At 41.5% G+C, this 20,262-nt stretch overlaps 1 long non-coding RNA gene across 4 annotated transcripts in view; it reads right to left on the bottom strand.

Annotated features, from left to right (window-relative positions):
• Positions 1-1,524: 1,524 nt before the first annotated feature.
• The window catches only part of LOC141943936 (uncharacterized), a 126,313-nt gene continuing 107,575 nt past the window's right edge, over positions 1,525-20,262 (bottom strand). The window contains exons 4-8 of one of the 4 annotated variants that reach the window (XR_012629103.1): positions 17,497-17,619; positions 7,950-8,130; positions 5,131-5,221; positions 2,748-2,831; positions 1,525-2,124 (exon numbers count right to left, since the gene is read on the bottom strand). This is a non-coding gene — a long non-coding RNA (uncharacterized LOC141943936). The remainder of the gene's footprint in view (positions 2,125-2,747; positions 2,832-5,130; positions 5,222-7,949; positions 8,131-17,496; positions 17,620-20,262) is intronic. The other 3 variants (XR_012629101.1, XR_012629102.1, XR_012629104.1) reach the window with 3 other exon arrangements.

Genomic DNA, 20,262 nt, shown 5'->3' with positions numbered 1-20,262 from the left:
ATTAGGGCTGTAAACTGTCATTTCTAAATTGGAAAAACAAATGAACTGCAGATAGAGAGCTATTGGTACTTCTCTAAGATGCCTCCTTCTAATTAGGTCCTGTAAGTTTTAGAACATTTTCAGGTCTTGGACTGTTCTGTCCTTCCTAGATTTAATGATGAGAAAAGCTGAGAGCAATTTTCTCATTTAACTGGAAAGGAAGAAGAGGAACAGAGGAGATAATGTCCTTACATTTATGTATCTACTTAGCAGAAAAGCAAGAGCCTGGGAAATAGAGCAAACCCAGAATTCAGAGACAGATAAAAATTTTAGATGGAAGAGTTTCTGATTACATTTTTGTTCCTGTAGTTACAAACCAACACTGTTATGTAATCTATCAGAGAAAATGATGTATCATTGACTTAAGCCCTGATCTTAAATACCTCAGAATTCATGTGACTTATTTGACATCAATGGGATTACTTACACGACTAAAGTTTTGTCTGTGATTAAACCACTGCAAGATTAGAGTTTATAATGGCTTTGTTCTGCTGTTGAATAATTCTAGAGGTTTAGCTTACAGGTAGTTTAGCTGCATTCAAACACCTATCAGGTAACCCTCTTCTTCCAGGGATGAATTCCTGCTGTTAAGCACTTGGAATAATAGGTGAACCGTGATCCTATCTTTGACTGCAAATGACAATCGTGGGCTCTTTATCACATTAATCAGGGATAATCAGCGAGAACATCTATTGGGAGCAACTTGGAAAGACTTCCAAATGGACTAATGATGCTGTTACAGGAAATTCATAAAAAATAGGTCTTAGTGTTTCCTTTCCATGCTCTGCCATAACAGAAGTGGTGTAAATGGATTTTGTTAGAGCTTTACTTATGACAGCTTTACGATCCATCTATGACAGGCTGAAAGACCGAGTCAGCCTGTAATTTGCAGACAATAGCCTGCGAGTACGTTAACGTCTGACAAACTGCTCAACTTATTGTAACTTTCCAAATTCCTTTTTTTTTTAATAAAATGTGGAGCCAAGGGAAGATGACAGATTGACAACTCTGCAGAAAGCCTCTGTTCACAGAACAGCTATAGCATAGGAAGCAATTGTGCGAACTTCCTACTTAACGCCTGGCCATGTATCTCATTTATGAGCTGCTGCAGATACCCTATGGCATGATGAAGATCAAGGAACCATTGAGAAATTGTCTGTCAGCTGAAAAACCAATTAATACTAACTGCAGTGAGGAAGAACTGACTACCAAGACAGAAATTGAGACTGTGAAGTCAGTTACAGATGTCTAAGGGATTTTTTTTTTTTCGGTCATTTTCAAGTTGAACTTAAACCACAGCTATTGGGGAAAAGCTGCTTCATCTTTTATTTTTCTGCACCATCAATCCCCCAGCGTTTTCACCACCAGCTTAATGAATTCCAACTATCAAGAGAGCTCATCTGCTATGTAATTTGTCTTTTTTTGTTCCCTTCACTAAACAAGCAGGAAAAATGTTTTTAATTTGCAAGGCTGAATAAATACCTACTGTGTTTGCCAAGACTTTATTGACATTCATGGCTGTCCACAAAGCTGACTGACTTCTCACAGAGGCGGTTTATCTGAAGAAAAAAAAAAAACCTGCCCAGGCAAGATGTTAATCTTTCTTAATAAAATAAAATAAAATGAAAAGCAACAGTCGATAAATAATACTGTGGCTAGTGAAACCCCTTCATCCAGGATAGGGTCCCAGAGCAGATTTTTGTTGACAGCAAGATCATTTAACACTGGGACACCCTCCAGCGCTCACTGCTGCCTCCGATGCTGCAGTTCATGTCACCTTCAGCTCTACCCGTACAACTGCCCACGGGCCACGCTGTAACAAGTTCATTCAAACGATTCTAATTCAAATTTTAAAAAAGTGTTTCTTTTCTTGACTGAGGTATTTTCAGTCATCTGGTTTTCCACACGGTCAGGAAAGAGATGGCACCGCATTGCCGCTGAGCTGGAAATGAATGGCTGGGAGTAGGCAGAAACTTATTAAGCTGCCACTAGAAAAAGACACGAACTGTGGAATTACACCCTGGATAGCATCAAATCCCATCTCCCTTGCTCAGCTGGTCATGAGGAGTTGAGATGAGTTTCAGCCTGCAATGAAACACAGTTCTTGAACTTTCACAAGAAAAATCAATACACCGAACTTTGAGATTCTTACTCATGTTTTACTAGGTTTTTATAAAAGGTCTAACTTTCCCCGTAGGCCTGCTGCCTGAATTTTTCCGTTTAAATTTCTCTTGCTGAACAGTTTTGTTATCTTAAAATTGACAACGTGCAAGAAACAATCAGAGCCTCTGCAGCTGGAATTTAATATGATCAGAAGGTCCGCAGTGGCTTAACATAAACAGGTAAGAAAAACCTTCTGGGTCATTTGGGAGGAAATTAATGACATGACAAACCATTACTGTCAAAATTTCCTACACTGATGACAGTACTTCGCATATCTCACTTCCCTTCCTGTGCTTTGTTTAGCTGTACTGAAAAGAGCTACCAAGTAAGCAATCTGGGGAACATTCCTCTGGAACAAGCAAACAGCCCTCAAAAAGACCGGTATTTCCCACTAGTGAAACGTCCAATTTCTCTGTTAGGCATGCACAGTACATTTATCTTTTTAATTTCAGAAGCTTTTCAAAGCTTCTCACAGGAAAGGTCTGATGGCTACAAGGTATTTACAATACCAGCTGATACCAAGGAGGGACACAGATGTGCTATACCTCAGAAAAAACAGCCTCCACCATGCACAATTTTCTCCGTGTATTTCTGGAACAATTCATTATCGACAGGTTTGTCCTCAGAATCTGGAAGACAAAAATACCAGAAGCTGTTTGAATTAGTCCCCTCTTTGTGTTGTTCTTCAAAGAGATAAATTAAAACGCAACTTCATAATCATTCTACTCTTCCTCCAGCCTCTTATACAGGCTTTTAGCCAAGTTACAGCTCCTCACAATCTGAACTTACGTGAGTGCATTTACAGTCAAAACAGGCAATCAAGGTTTATCACTAACCCCATCACTAGAATACAGATATGTTCCCCATGGAAGGAGTCCTTTTCGATTACAGCTTCAAAATTCATCGAAAGAAACTGCCGTCTCTGTTTCATACAGAAGTCTATGTGCAGACACTCTTTGTAAGATACTTCCAAATCGGTCTGCAAACCTCCTGCCAGACTACCTTGAGGTGCAGCCCACCTACACGCAAACTCCACGGCAGCGGTGGGCCCCCATGCCACAGGGAACTAATTCTTTGTGGAGGAAGGATCTGTAAATAGCAGGTGCCAGAGAATCACCTACTGCGTAGAGCAGTATCCTTGACGTACAAGTTGTCTCAGATTTACTCTGAACTCTGTTTTGAAACCTCTTCAGGCTGGTTTTGGGGATTATTAGGCAACAGAAATCCTAAAAATACAAAAGCAGGCTTATCAAGCTGGGGGAAAAACAGCAAGATGTTTCTGTGACAAAGGCTTCAGTATGTGAATTATGCATTACCAAAAAACTGACTTCAGTTTGTATGAGAGGAGGGAGATTTCTGTGCATCCAAATTCAAGCACAACAGGCACAAGCTGCACTGCAGGAAATTATATGCAGTCCTGTACAAACATTATCAATTTGAGTATCTCACTCTGCTTTTTACCCAAGTATTGTATTGTGTTATTTGTGAGAATCTGAGGTGGAAAACAGCAAAATAACCTGCTAATTCCTTGAAATCAGTCATCATCAAATACAGAAAGGGCTACCGAAACCAGAAGGAAGCAGGAATAGTCTGGCTTCAGCCTCGCCTCTCTATTTCTGTCCGCGTTCCCACCCTGTGCCCATCACCATAGCAGCTGACTGCTCTTCTGTCAAACAGCAATCTTTGGGGCAACAGAAGCAAGAATATAACTTCCCCCCCCCCCCCTCCCCCCCCCCCCAAGGGGATCACAATTTGCTGGATAAAAGCAGCAAATGTGATACTTTAGAAATCATACAGGACAACCATAATGAACAATTCCCTGTTGTTTTCTAAGGTATGTTAACGAAGGTATGTTAATGAAGCAGCCACCCACAACAAAACTCACTGTTGCTTGTCCATGACTTTACATTATAAAAACATTTTTTTCATTCCCACTGCTGTCTTACATATGCAAGAGTATCTCACTGGGATCTGAGAGAAAACCGATGATTAGGAGAAAAAAAAAATTTCTTCAGCTTAAAATATTTCTTCTGACTTAAAGCTTTCGGAATCTGAAGAGCAATGAGCATAATTTTTAGAAACCACCCTGGCAACGTAGCTGTTACATAAGTTTCAATAGAAGCGCTAATCCCAACGCTGAACAGAAATGCCCCTGTCATGAAGCACTCAAAAACTACACCTACTGTTTATATTCTTGTGCCATGCATTGTATCGCATCCACTTATGCCTCTACAAAGTGAGCTCTTAAAACCAGGCGCCCGTAACTTTTTTGCCCCTCTGCTTATCTTCAGCCCTGGATTCATTCACTACACAAATACTTGTGCTAGTTTGTCTGTTAAAGGATGAAACGTGACCTGGAAAGAATTGCTGTTATGTATCTTTTAAAAATAACAATAAACACACATGAAAATGTTTATTAATCTGTAATTTTTTTTCTGGTACAAACTCAAAATCTGACTACTTTGAAAGACCCCACAATTATTGTAGAGCAAGTGAAATTAAAATCATCACACAGAAAGAAAGATAGCAATTAGGAGGGATAGAAAATTCAATCAGACCGCTACAAGTGATTGTTTTCAATCCCAACTGAATTCCCACGCCTGACAAACAGACTGCAGAGAATCTTTTAGCTGAAGACAAATGTTCTTTACTCCTCCCATCATGTATGACACTGCAAAAAAACCAAAACCCAAGCCAAAAATATTTTCAGAGCAAAACAAACCACCTTTGAACCCTTCTTTGTTATGTTGAAGAAGCAAAGAATCAGAAATGAGATTTTTGAAGATAGCCACTTCCTATATACTGGTGCTGCACAGAGACAAACATAATATGTGCCAGGTATATTTACACTACATATTTCACAACAGGAAACATAACCAATGCAAGAGAGCATATTCCATCGATTTACTGGAAACAGAAATTATTTACCTTTCAGTTTGCACATATTTATAAATAGATTTTCTCTCAAACAACATGTTCTTCCTTTGGAATATGCAAGGCGCTCTCACAAGATCAGCACCTGGAATTGATAAAATGGTTTATTTAAATGCATGTTTGCATAGCTTCTCTCTTACAAAAGCACAAGAAGGTCACACAGCTACAGCACATTTTTACCAGTTTGGTTCTGTTTTGGATCACCTCATTTTATTACAGAATGAAAGAGCACCAGAGGAACACAGCCGGCCGACACTTGCCACCGCTGTGGGAGAGGCCATGGCAGCAGCTCCTCTGTGTCCCAGGCCCCAGAAGCCTCCAGGAACTGCCCACCTCCTCGACCAGCAGCAGAAACACAACCACTCCCCTCCATTTCTGCAGCTGTTCAGTTAGGCCAGCCTATGTCACCTAATTAAAGAGCTTGTTTCTTCTGGCTTTGAAGAGAGAGGGATGACAGATTCACCTAAAGATTTTAGGGACTGATCAATGGCCTGTAAATTGTGCTGGAGGAGCCAGGAGATGAGAGGGATCTTCACTGGATCATCTGGATCAACCAGTGAAGCATCTGGCAGTGCTGGAGTTGATTACACCCACCCAACCACTCACAGCTTTGAATATTTACTGATCCTTACTCCTGAACCCCGTTTACTACTCAGTTCATGTATCTGACTACTGTTACAGGACAGAACACATCATCATCAGGATAAAAAAGATATTGTGCTTCAATAATAAACACTGATTCTGGCATACGCCATGAAAATTACAGAACTAATTGGAGGACCACAGCGTAATGCTCCATATATTAAACACAGACAAGCAAGAGATAGGGAAAAGTGGCTGCTGGATTTTGAAAGTAATTTTGTTTTGCAGAGTAGTTTCTGCTTTAATCTACTACAGCAATTGAGCAACTTCAGTTGCATTAGAAAAATATGTCTCTATCTATCAGAAGAACGTAACGTACATATATCCATTTTGCTGCAACTTACTTATGATTTTATTAGTCTCCTCCCTGTAACTGGGTTCATCTTTTGAAGCTATAAATGAGGTCAGCATCTCATAATTTGAGCATTAAACCAAGGAAGGCTGCAGTTCTGTTTCTAGTTGAATTTTCTTCAGGACCTGAGAAACTCAGCTTGTGTAGATTTTGAAGCTATGCAGACACTTACCTCCTCAGTGATTTCCAAGGGAGGCACTTTAAAGCTACTGTAGCAGGGCAGAGTCCCTGTCAGGGACCAAGACACACCGATATAGGAGCACCATATAAAACAGAATAAAAGGAGTTTGGTTTCTAGTTTACTGCCTGAGGTAAGAAAGAGTGAAGAGACACAAAAAAAGATGGAAGCATGAGAAATAATGAGACACTAAAACCTGATATAAAGGCAGATTAACAGCCTGATGGCCTATCTACTCTAAGTACTCATAGGAAGGTATAGCTTTAAAATAGAGGCCTAAATAAAAATGTATTTTTGTGGCATTTACAGAGGGTTGGCATACGAGAAAGCTCCTTTCTCTTGAAACTGTACTGAGCTGCAGCTGACTGCTATCAATTCTCATGTGCCCAAGTCAGGCAAACATCTCACAAGAGAAATAAAATGACGCACAGAGGTGCAGATCTGGAACTTGACTGCACAGAGACAACAGTCAAATACATATTTGCAGAGGAAATCTGGGAGAGAGAAGACACAGAATGTGCACAGAGAGAACGTCATTGAGTACATTAAGAATATGATTAAGAAAGATCATAAAAAAAGCCAGAATTATAGACACCCAGTCAGGATGGAATCTCGAGCTGGACAACATGCTTGATGGCTTTGAATGTTTGACCAGTGAAAAAAGGTAAGGATGAAGAACTGGCGCTAATATGTGGTGAAGAAAAAGCAACTAGAATCTTCAAAGTTTCAAATGAATTGAGGAGGCAGACGTCAACCTGGAAGTGGTGTAGGAATCACAGAGGAGAACCCCAAATTGCAAATGACTGCTGTAACTTCCTACTTCCAAAAGTGTGGCCATTACGAGACTAAGGAAAACTAAAATTTTGACAATGAAGCCCTAGTGATTTTGCGAAGAGAGTTGTTAGCTCTTTATTCTGCCAGCATTTGAGATCTCCTATTTGTAACAGATATGATTAAATTAATTCATCAAGTAGTAAATGAGTTCAGTTAGTTCACGGCGTGTAATTAATTTATTCTACTCATAACTGGCACATCCTAATGTTGCTTTGTAATATTTTGCGAATTCAATTTAATTTATTAGACACGATGAGAAAAGGGGAACTTGAAGGCAGGAAACAAAATTGTAACAAAGACAGATGCAAAACTGACTGAGATAATGCACAACATAAATAGCAGTAAGCATCTGCCAGCAAGGCCCGTTCCCTGCTCAGCACTGCTGACCATTCTGCATTAACTGCTTCGTGGTTAAAACAGGTCCGAGATGACGGGTGCAGGAATGCTGCAGCTGCTAGCCCATGATCATGTCCCCACAGCCATTTCCCTGCAGTTGGACTGGGTTTTTATTTTGTACCCCCCCTTTCAATCCCTTGCAAATAGTTTAATCAAGAGACTCCTTTTTCACGGAACTACTTTGGATTTCTTTGTGGTTTTAATACTGGCCAAAGAAATTCACTCAAGATTATCCCCAAAATTGTCTACTGTAGCAACTGTGAAGGTTAAGAGGATAAAACGGTCACAGTGATGACCAGGTAATTAAGTATGTGCTACGTAATGCCAGCTGCAAAGGTCCCGACAAAGTAAGCTTTAAGAAAAAAACTCTTTAAATGTAAAACCTATTAGTCATTTGAACACAGTATGTACATACATCTCCACACCACGGTCCAAGGGTGAAGCAGGAGCCAGCAGAAGAGCTCTGAACGGGTGGGGGATGGTGGCATCAGGCAGCACACGCAGAACTGCACAGGCACCGGTGTGAAGATGGGAACAGCACCCTGTTAGATACAACCTGCCTCTCAGCAACGCTGACTCTTTTAACAGCTTCCTTTCGGCACAGAGAGAAAACAGTGAAGGACACACAATTAGCCAAGAAGGGAAATCCGCTGAACCATGATAACGTTAATAGTCTACTACTAAGCCCTCATTAATGGGGAAATTAAGTTAGGTTTCTATCAATAACAAGCCAAAAAGATTTCTCTTCTATCAGCATAAAACACACGTGACTGGAGCTTTGGGGAGCCCAGTCTCTCTGCTCAACGGGTGACACAGCACCAAGCAGTCAGACACTGCTGTCTCTATAGACAGCTGCCCGACAAGTGTCCCTTGCCACGAGACTGGGAGGCTGCAGGCGTCAGCCACGTGGCCTGTCTCCGTTCTGCCTAAATTTTGGCAGAATTTAGGTGCCTGGAGTCTCGAGTGGTAAAACTCTCTACTCAGCAGCTGCCTGAGCATCAGCACATACTGTATTAGAGCCGGTTTTTATTTTTATTACCTGTTCACCACCGACGGTGTCCTGCTTGGCGTGAGGGAACCTGCCTCTCACTTAGACTCTGCTGCAACCCATTTAGGCGTGAACACCATGTAAGTCCCCTGAAAGAGCCCAAACCTCACCAAAATCCATGCCAACACCAGAGCTCTTTCCAGAACAAGGCTGCACAGGAGCACTGGTGCTCACTACCTTCACTGGAATCTGGACACTGAAGCACCCACCCAGAAAGCAGGAAAGTCCCTTTTTACATCTTCTTAGCTGTCAGCTCCACACTACCCTGGAAAACCAAAGCAGTACGGATCCGACACAAGGCTGAACACCTCTGTTCAGTGGTCACACTGCTCCTGGTACTCAAATAGGCTTTTTCAGAGCTAACCTGAGCTTTGCTGTGCTCACTGCCATGTACTCATATCCTCAGAATGACTGATGCCCAAATCCCGGCCTAATGCGTCACAAACAAGGTCCCTCTGAAGTGTCTCCCTCTATGCTGTTTGATTCCAAAATAATGAGAATTACATCATGTCCACACCCCTACCATCTCCGTAATACCAGAAGCGTTTTCCCAGCCTTTTCAGTCTCATTCTGCCCCATTCCCATCCTGCTGAAAACTGAGATCTACTCAGTGATCCAACACTTTTTCACAGCAGATGCAGGAAGCGTTTCCTAATTCTGGCCCAGGCAGCGAGTTCCACACCCAAGGGCAAAAATCCAGCACAGAGACATGAAGTGGGCATCTACGTGCTTTAAAAAAATATTCAAAACCAACTCAGTACTGGGTATTTCAAAAGAGAGTGTATGTTGCATGTAGAAGAAGACACAGTTAAGCATCTCTTTGATGTGAAGCTTTAAAGACACAACCTCTCCTGTGCTACTTTTGTACTTCCATGGGAAACTGGTAATATTCTGGATTAAAGTTTATGTATGGGGGGAAAAAAAAGAATAATTGAAAGAATTCTGGAAGTCCTTACAAGGAGAGTAACAGAGAAGACAAAATTGATTTAGACTACAGTACAGCACTGACATAACACGAAGAATGAATATGATTACAGTTAAGGTACTGTAATTTAAGACAAACTGTAGCAGAATTGTTAACAGTGGCTTGTTAATTCTAATACTAATCATTACAACACACTTTAAGACTCCTTAAGGACTTCCCTCCTAACACGCACTGCTTTATCTGCATTTTTAAAAAAAAAAAAAAAAATTATAGTAACTTATGCTATGAGAGAATAATTGTGTCAGGGGGTTGGTGAGGAATATATTCACTTGCATTTCCAGACTGGAGCAGTCCTCTGTTTACTGTACTCTCTAAAACATCAAACTGAAACAGCATTCATTCTGCTTTCAAGGGCCATAAAAGTTATATTAAGGTTTCCAGTTAAGATGAGGATAATGTGGATCCTGTATGGATGTGACAAAATAGGCTAAAAAAGCTAAAATAACTGAAGTAAATATGCAAACAGCACTGTACAGACCTATAAAATAATGCAGACACAAAGCAGGAAGTCAGAAGTCTGACAGACATGGGAATACGGATTATGAAACTGTGAAAATTCATTTAAAGCTGTATAATTACGCCCACACAACAAATACTTCTTTTTCTTCTCCTTAAGTATATCTCCCTCACTTCAAGTGTCACTAATACATCGCCATGCACCACTGCCCAAAACCTTTCCTTAAATTTCATCTCTTTTGGAGGGGTCCAGTACCCCAGTCCCAAGTATTTTTCAGATGCAAAAGAACGGAGGGGAAGGATTGGCTACAATGTCCCAGTCAAAGGAATCTTTTTTCTTCCCAGATTCATAGTAGTGCATCCTAAAAGAGAGATGCTGAGCACGCCCGCTGCATTACTTCTCTGCATCCCCGCCAGCTCCGTCCGTTCTTTGAAACACCCCGTGGAAAAGATTTCCAACATACCATGAGTCCTGCACAACTCCGCCTCTGACCCTTCCTGTTAGGGACTCCTGAGCAATGGGCTTCATCTCATTAATTCAGTGGTTTTTAGGAAACTACTTTTTCCTGCCAGTTTTTAAACCCAGAGGAATTTTCTAGATGTGCAGTGACAGTGCATGAGTAATAGCTCCCTCATTAAACTACCAGGGAGTCATAAAACAAAACAAATTGTTCAGCTTCCCAGTGTTTTTCCGATTTGCTTTCCCTTTCCAAGCCCTGTAGTGCTCACAAACATCCAAACTATCTAAGTGACGTCATTTATAGTCAGAATCCTTAAAGGAAACAACATGTCCTTTGCATGTTGCTCAATCCTCTGGTGTTCTTGCAGTCATTTATTTTTGCCCTAGGGTAGTTTCAAGTTGCTTTATTTTTTAAATCAAGAGCTGGTTGTGCCCACGTGAAATGTATGCCTCCGAAGTCCGCCATCAAAAGCTCGTCTGGCACGAGAGAAGGAGCCGCGCTACGCTTGCTGCTGCCTGGCAGTCCTCGGCACGTCTCTTGTCTTCGTGCCAAACGCTCTCCGTGCCCACGGCCGAAAAGCAGGGTGGTGCAGTGCGGGAAGCCGTAGAGATGTGAAAGACGAGAACAAGCCCTGCTCTCCCACGGCACAGCTTTGCATCTGCTGCCGCAGCAGCCACGCTTGCTGTTCCTCCTGCGCTTGAAAAATGGTCCTCTGTAGGGAAACAAGATATTCAGCCCAAACTTGGGAATTTTGTGTTTGCCACAGGGCAGGCTCGTGTCAAGAAATCACTCTACCTCTTCTAAACAGAGGCGGGTAGCTGTGTTTCTGGAGTGCCTCTGATGTTGGCAGGGAATAGGTTCTTTATATCCCATTTTGAAATCTAGGAGTCAAACTACATAACATACAGTCCCACGATTCAAGGAATACTTTGAAAGGCCACAACTTCTGCAGTAGTTTGTGAGAATGAGAGACAAGACTCAGTCTCCTGCGTTTCTATTCAGGATGAAGCAGCTTATACTCAGTGCTGATACAGACATACCTTCCTACCCAACGTAGTACCCACCATTTCAGAAACTAAATCATATAAACGTCTTTTTGTATCCACCTCCAGCATGCAGAGTACCTTGTACAGTAACTGAGATTTGGAGAATGTAAAGAGCAAAGATGACAAGAGTCCCACATTTTTAAAAGCAGAAGGGAAAAAAACCAACAAAGCAGAACAAGACAGCAGCTCTGGGAGATGAACAGGTTTCAGAAAATTTGTATTTAACATTTGTTTTGGTAAGACTGCAGAAACGCTAACAAACCTACCACAGTTTTCAGAACAATCCTTTAAGGTACACTTGTAATCCCCACATTACAGATAGCAAAGGAAGGACTGAATAAAGTCAGTGTAGTGTGACCTGAGTCCAGTGTTTTTACTGAAAAATGTGGCTTACTTCAGGACAACTTCCATTCCTTTTGCCTCAACAAAATCTGGGAGCCACAGAATGAAAACCATTTCAGACCGCCCAAACATCTCACAGCACTGAGATTTTAATTCTATCTTTTAATGAGCAGCAGAAAGCAAAGGAATGAGATAAACTGGGAGCTCCAGACCACAGCTCCCCATGTGTTTGGCAAAGTGGTGGGGAGACCCATGAAATGTACCAAGCTCACTGACCCTGAAGGTTTCTCCAGGCCAGGGCTAGAAAACAAAACAGCTGAATGCTGATTCCCTTGCTGAGGGAACTCCTAGCACCCTGCTCTCTGTCTATCTCCAAGTCAATGGTTTTGATACCGAGGAAGAATGAGCAGTTTTAAATACACATCTGAGACAGACAAAAAAAGTGAACTGAGTAAAGTCAGCAAGAGACTGCTTGAGCAAAAGTTGAGCAGAGAGCCCAGCCTAGAGCCCCAGGGATGTTCAAGAGCCTCATGCTAATGATTTCACCGTGAGTTAGGTATTCAAACACCTCTAAGGACACGGGTTGTCAGAATTTGCCTCTTTACATTGCTATGTAATTGGCAACAGAGGTGGGAACAACTTGCCAGCTTAGCTTGTCACATCGCCCCTACGAAAGAGTGCGGAGGTATCGATGAGAAATGGGGATTTTCGCCAGGACTGAAATACATAGCAGACACTGTGGCAGATGGCACTGGATGAACTGAAATGGAATTGGAAAGTTCAGAGTATTTTAGAGAAGGTTCATTTAAGATGAAACAAGGTAACAGCTTAAGAAATATAGAATAGTGAAGAGAGATGAAAAAGCACTCCTATTCATCCTTCTCCCGACGTACGGAGATGTTCAATGAACTAAAATGATTACGAGTATTTAGGCATTTACACTACAGTCACAACTGAATACTGACTGGTCCTGATACACTGGTACCTGCACAAACAGGCACAAAGCCACCGCTGCCCTGCACAGTTTGCACTCCAAAGCGTGAGGGAATCTCTCCTCGTGTTTTTTGAAGTGCAAAGCACAGATGAAGTGTGGCCCTCACAAGAATATGCCAAAGCCAGGACCTGCGAAGGGTTAAGAAATCCAAGTCTTTGGATGGATAACGAGAACATCCAAGATGATTAGATCAGTTGGTATGAAAGAGTAGGAATAAGCTCTCAAATCTTTGGTAACTGTCCTCTATGAGGACTCCATCACCTCTCCCCGAAGTCTTTGGTAGCAGCTGCTGTTAGAGACGTTACTGGATGAGACAGACCGCAGGTCTGAGACTGCCGGTTCCCTGCTCCCAAGATATAACTCAGCTCTGCAGCTCAACATTTCAGAAACGTGCACGCTGCTGAAACAGAGTTTGGACAGCGTTTCCAAAGCGGCAGGGCCCATCAGGCCAGCTGATAGCTCCTCATTAAAAAAAGCAACAAGAAACAAAGGAACAACCTCTTTTCCAGGCGGTGGATGACAATAGCATGAGACTGACAACTTTCAGGATGAGGTCACCTCCATTTCCCTTCAGAAATGAAGCTAGCAAGTACAAATAACAATAATTAAAAACTCCTTTCACAAAGGGACACTATACTTTTATTATCTCTGTTGAAGCCTAATCAAAAGCATCACAATGGGCTTGTTGATTTTTTTTATACCAATATACAATAAAACACAGAAAGAAACTGGCAATTAAGAACAGAAACCCAATCTTCTTAGGTGCTGTAGCATTTTAGTTGAAAATATAAATTGTCCCCTACTTACCTAAAAGCATAACTCACTATTTACTACTTAGCCACGGCAAAACATGACCAAAAATTCTAATTAAAAAAAAAAATGCTTAATGGCTAAATAAGTGTGTTCATGACACAAACTTATATGGGAAGTGTAAGCAATAAGCTGTAATCACACTCATGAAAAGTTATTCGCTTTGGGTCTAATGATTTTCTTCTGCACAGGGTTCCTGCTGCATAAAAATACTGAATTTCTTTGCATCCCAATTAACTATTATAAATTCTGAGATGTTCACTGCAAGAATGTGAACTGATTTGTATTTCAAACTATTTATTATTCGTATGTGTTTCACATTATGTGTCAGAGGGAAAAAAAAAAAACCAAAACTAGTTTAATCACTAGAGACCCAGCAGCACCTGGATAGCATTTCAGCCCACCAAAAATAAACGTCTGGGTGAACAGAATTGCTCTCTAGACTTCCACGATAAATTGCATCTCCAGGAATTACAACGGCAGCTTGCACGCTTATGTGAAGATTTAGTTGCCTAAACACAGCGCCTATGCTTCTTGTCATTTTTAGGTGATGTACAGTGTCCTGCCTGGCCCACATCAAACTCCCATCAAACTCACGCTGTACCTGCCAGGTAGGGGTATGTCCCAGATTACCTAAGGTGTCTCAAAGGCACTAGACACCAACGAGCAGGCAACTGAATCCTGTCCTTGTGCACTTACAGACATGTACGTGCATGTATATGATACTGCCTGGTCTTTGTATCAGAGCCATGTATTCCGCTGCACATTTACAGTGTAATAATGATTTAAAAAACCCTTTAAAATGTTTTTATTTTTATTGTGGACATTAAAAGTCCCACTGCTCTTTATCAGGAAAGATATTTTGATATTAGTGTCTCTACCCATACACAGACAGAATTGCCCGAATTGCCAGCAGAGCTTTAGGCTACAGATTAAACCTTGGCAATTGGCTTTCACCCAGAAACTTGAGTGCTTAATTCACTTCTAAAGTGTGATTGCTTTTAAAAGATTTACTGTTATAACCCCAAAGTGACCCTGCTGCTATGCAGTACACGCTACACACTCAAGTGCTGCTTACAGTGATCTGAGAAGAATTACATGGGTGCACTGGTCCTCCTCTCCTGGTAGGATAGGTGAACGATTTCCTTGAGATCCAGCAAATTTTAGGACAGAAGGATAAGTCTATGGAACTGGAAATAAACGGGTTAAGCGGCAAGCATGCAGGAAGGGATGGGTGAGCCATGAAGCCCACCTGTGCCTGCCCAAGAAGCAGATGCCTGCCGGACAGAGGTGCCAGCCAGCATCTGAGAATAGCAGCGGGGCGGGCGGAAGGAAAGGAAACATAAGGTCTTAAGCAAGAGTTCAACCCCATTTGAACACCTCAACATTTAAAGTAAGGTTTTCCAAGAGACTGAACTCTGCAAATCCCCGCTGGTACCAAGGGGCAGCTCTGAAGGCTGAGGACCATGGACTGAGGAGGTTGTGACACAAGCAGATGATTCTATCACTGCTATTTCATATACATTTACAGCTGGGCTGAGTGTAAACAGGGAAGTCACATGGCATCCGTAGTGTCATGCAGTGACTTCCTCGGTGTCACGCAGGCTGAGAACATCGCTTTTAACATCTATTAGCCCATACGGTGTCTGCAAAAACGGGAACCTTTAAGCAATTCCGATTAACAATGCCCACCTCAGCCATCCTCCATGACTCAGGAATCTGTTTCTGGATGCTAGCGTGTATTTTCCACTTCCTTTCTCTGCAGTGTATGTAACAGAAACGAATCTGAATGCTGACACAGTAAGTAGATTGATTGCAGTATTTTATTTTTTGGACCGAGTCCCAATTTTGGTCTGATCTGGTTCTCAGATAGGAGGCTGTACATTGTCACGTAGTTTGTAAAAGCAGTTGCTACACTGATTTGACTAGATATGCAAGGCTGTGCATCTGCATATCAGAAAGCCAGATCGTGCACACTGCAGATGCATCAAATTTTCTCAGAATAATAAACTGGAGATTTACTGAAAACAATATGGAAATAATTTTATGGGCTTCTTCCAAACATTCAGATATAAATACAGGTCAAATTTGCAGAGAGTGTTCAAATTTGCATCGTCGTGTTTTAAAAGCAATTTGAGAAGAAAACGTTTTATAACAGTTCAGAGAACAAGCCTAGGAGACAGTAGGTTTAGACTGTTTTCTCCTTCTACTATACCACTGACCATGGATCATGCCAGGCTCTGGGAAAAACTCAACTTTTAATCAATTGCCCCAAATGACAGGTGAAATTTTCCAAGTGCTCAGCATCCAAAAGGTGTCACCACCAGCTGGAATTAAGCACAGAGGTGCTGTCTGCTGGCCAGCACTTTGATAATTTGGTCTTTTAAAGGATGGTTATACACCTAAAATGGAAATTTATTAATCAGTATGTATCAGCAAATACAAACAGTGTAAGGAAATATACCTGAAGTGCACAAGCAGCTCAGAAGCTCGCTTTCTACATACTGTAAAACCAGCAATTCACTGTCCCTTTTCCAAAGTATGGCTAGCACATAAAGCTGCTCTTATTCTTCCTTTTTTGTCATACTGCTTATGCAGCAATACCTCTGTTACAAATTTTGAGAACGAAAAGGTTAATCTGCGGTTATTTCATATGGCAGTTAGCCCACTCTTTGACACAATTTTATTAGTTTTATTCAAGAAAGAACGTAGCCTTGGTAATATAAATGGCAGTACAATTACTCATACATACCTTTTAACGGACGTACCATTTTGAGACAGTTTTTGACAGAAATTCACACCTTATGATATGGCTATGATTTGATCTGCACATACAATTTTAGACCAAAACCTTAAAGCTTCCAGGTAACTCCTGAACGATCAGAGGTAGAAGGTCCTCAGATCCCTTACTATGTGTTAGTTCATTAGCATTTCTTCTAGTAAGTGAACCATAACGGTTTTAAGCAGACAAGTAATTCTCTCACAAATGGATTGGTTCTACTAGGCCGAGCAAGACAGACAAATAGTGAAAACTTATTTCCGGCAATAAATAATAAGCTGCTTTCAACCATTTTTCAGGCCAGAACCGTACACTAACAAGTCCATGCATAGGAGTCTCCATCCACAAAACACAGTAATATGTAAAAAGGATGCCGTGAAGCTTAACACAAAGGTGTGTGACACATCTTCCAGATGGGAAGCATTATAAAAATGTTATTACACACACATATTTTTAATATTAGGCAAATGAGACATCTTGCACACAGCTACAGTCTTAGAGCAGCGATCACAATTGAAACGCATGGCTGATCGTAGGGAGAAGGGGAAAAAAAAAAGATTCAGACAAAACCGCAGAATCACAAGGGATGGGTGATGTATTTTTTACCACCCTCCTTGCCCTACCCCCATTTCAGCATTTTAAACGGTTTCAGCATGCTTTAGAAAAAAAATAAAAATCTTACTTCTTCTTTAAGCTGTCTGGTTGCTCTCCTACAGACGCTATCTCAGCATTACACAGTCAATACAGCTAACAGCATTAATTGCTTTCTTTTTTACTGAGATCAAGCAAGTGGTTCCCTTCACTTTCTCTTGAGCAACAAACAAACAGAAAAAGTCTGGGTAACAAAAGTATTAGAAGATAATATCTTCAGAAATAAAATCTGTTTTACAACAGCAGGAAACAAATAAGATCATGTGTATAGACTTCAGACAGCCTATTTGAATTTTGTGTTTAAAATGCTAGCTGAAGGGCTCAGAACTCTATGGGGCAGAATTGAAGCAAGGCAAGCAAAAGGGATGCATTACAGAGCAACGCACCTTTCGACCACGTTGTTCTGACCTTTCTCCGTAGCATCTAAAGTACACTGCTCCTCTGCGTAATCCCAAACCTTGAAAAAGTTAGTAAACCTCCTCTCCTGTAGTAGCTTCCTACACCTGCCCCTACAATTAATAGAAGATTAGAAGGATCAGAATTGCGATGTTTATGAAACTTTTTTCAGCTCAGCAAGCAGCTCATTTCTTATTCTTAAAATGAAAGGAGTGGCTGTGTTTAAAAAAGAAAAAAAAAGGAAAGAAAAACAACATAATGAAAAGGAAGCACACACCCATATGGAAAAAAAATGGCAAAAGGCAAAGCATACTTATTACAAATGCTTTGCTTATTACAAATGCTTTGTAACCTTGTCACCAACAGAAACAAACAATTAATTAAACAGAAGGGAAACCTCAAGGTTTTCGTTCCCGTGTATTCTCAGAATCTTACAACTGTCCACACTTCCATCAAGGTCGCATGCTGCTCTTAAAATTGGTGTGATAAGTTTTAATATCAAGTGTAACAGCAAACAAACTTCTGGTTAGGACTGCAATTGTAAATATTTTAACAGTGTCCATGCAATCCCACAGATGGCAACTAAGAGCAGTGTTTTTGACACAGCAATTCAATTCCTGCAGTTCCTAAAGCACAGACAAAGCATGTGTAAACACTACCAGGATTTCTGCTTATGTAAGAAATGCAAATTTGGGGCTTTGACAGATCTACAACCCAACAGGCTTGTATTAAACCTACCCACACATTCCTCTGCCTCTTACTTCGCGCAGTTACTACAGCATTTGAACAGCAGCAAGAGATCTGCTCTGTTTTAATGGTAATAAACATCTGCCTAAGTACAGCAAATGATTTCTGGATTTGTTTCAGATTAAAAAAATGAGTAAACGCCGACTACTGTACAAGCTGACTTGGCTACAGTTCCAAGCTTCGTAGGAAATTTAGTTTGCAAGAGGTGACCATGTTCAAGATGAGAAGGCTTTCACTCACTGCTTAGAGATACTTTTAGAAGTTACCAATACCAGACACCTGCATAACCCAGCGTTATAGACTTCTACCTTGCAATAAAAAAATGCAGCGAACACCACAGAGCTGGTCAGAGTTATTAAACATGCCATAACACTGGGCTGGCATCTCCTTCCCCAAACGGCTTCCAGAGCACGATGTGGGTGCAGCCATTCTGAGTGACTCAACCTGCGCTAACACCACTGATGTACAACGCAACGGCGAGCGTGGGGTTAAAGTCCTCCTCACAGCAGGCTGCTCCATATACCAGGTCTTCATCCTGCTATCAAACCCATGTGCAGACAGGGCAATGTAGTTTCTGTCAAAAAGTAGGTCCAGCAAGGGAAAACTCTCACCTTACCCAGCTGCTGAATGAAAAACCTGCAGGGACTGGTTCCTAGTAGGATTTTTCAGTGCAACACCACATATTAAGTTATTCCTTAGTAAATACACACCTTTTTGGCAGCTATGATAAAGCCTGTAACTTCCTGTGGTAGTCATTCACCTCTATTTGGGCTTCAAAAGAACTTGCTCTATTACAATAAATATTGAAAATGTACCACGCACAACTTAATGTAACGTAACAGGATAGTAGAGCCATTACCTTAAACAATAGCCTGACTGTACCTGACTACAGCTAGGGCTGTAACTCTGCCATAGTAAATTAAAAACAGTTATGTATTAGTCAAGGTGAACTATGTTCAGCCTTACAGCAGCTGTAGTAGATTCTAATAAAAGCCCAGTCAGTCAAGGTTTGATAATGATTTAAAATTACTTTACCTTCACCTCTCATTCATTAAAATGAAAGGATCTTCAAGTCTGGGAGATGCCTTTATGCTGATGTGTTGCACATCTGTAATTCCAGTGTATCCACCATCTTTGTACCTTTTATTTGTCAATTAATTCTTTCCACCTGCAGCTCTTGGGTCATTTCAGTTCTTGGGTAAAACCACTACAAACTGCAATGCTCCAGACAGACTAAATGCCTCTGTTGTGCTTCACCTGCTTTCACTGCGACCTTGTTAGAACCAAAACACCCAGCAAATAGTAATTATGGTCTTGGATATTTCTGCAGGAACACTAGCAAAATGCAACCATCTGTCCAAGGTGAAGATTACTATTTACTGCACGCACAGACACTGAAGTTTAGGCAGAGTAAATGACATGCCATCCAACGAGTTGGAAGCAGATCAGTGGAAAGCAACGGAGGTCCTGAGGGTCTGCCCGCTCACCTGCACACCCCACAGTCCCCGGTAACAGCGCTGGCCACCGGTCCTCTCTGCACACCTCGAGAAGGGTGGTTGTTACCAGTCTTCCAGGTATCATCACCGAGTCGGCCCTTAGTGCTGGTTCCAACTTTTTTGCTACATACCTACCCATCTACTCACCCACTCCTACCTCCTCTCTCACTTGCCAGTCTAATTACCCGCCCACTCACATTTTCTCTTACTCACTCACTAACCCACCCATTTACATGTTTTTCATTCATCTCCCCATTCAGTTACACAACCTGATCCTCAAACACCTTAAATCCACTCACTAATAGTAATTTTACCTCCTATGATATGCCCGTCCTCACCTCTCTCATCAACATCCCTACCCTGCACTAAGCTTCCCGGTGGCTTGAGGAAGAGAGCTTACCACCCCAGGCTCCCAAGGTCCATGAGGTCAAGCTCTCTGTGTCACACCAATGTTAACTCGCTCCTGAAATCCCTTCTGAATGACTCAAACACCTTCTTCTGACACACTGCGGA

This window comes from Strix uralensis, chromosome 5 (assembly GCF_047716275.1).
Source record: "Strix uralensis isolate ZFMK-TIS-50842 chromosome 5, bStrUra1, whole genome shotgun sequence".
Lineage (NCBI taxonomy): Eukaryota > Metazoa > Chordata > Aves > Strigiformes > Strigidae > Strix > Strix uralensis.
This window is presented reverse-complemented; position numbering and strand designations above follow the sequence as displayed.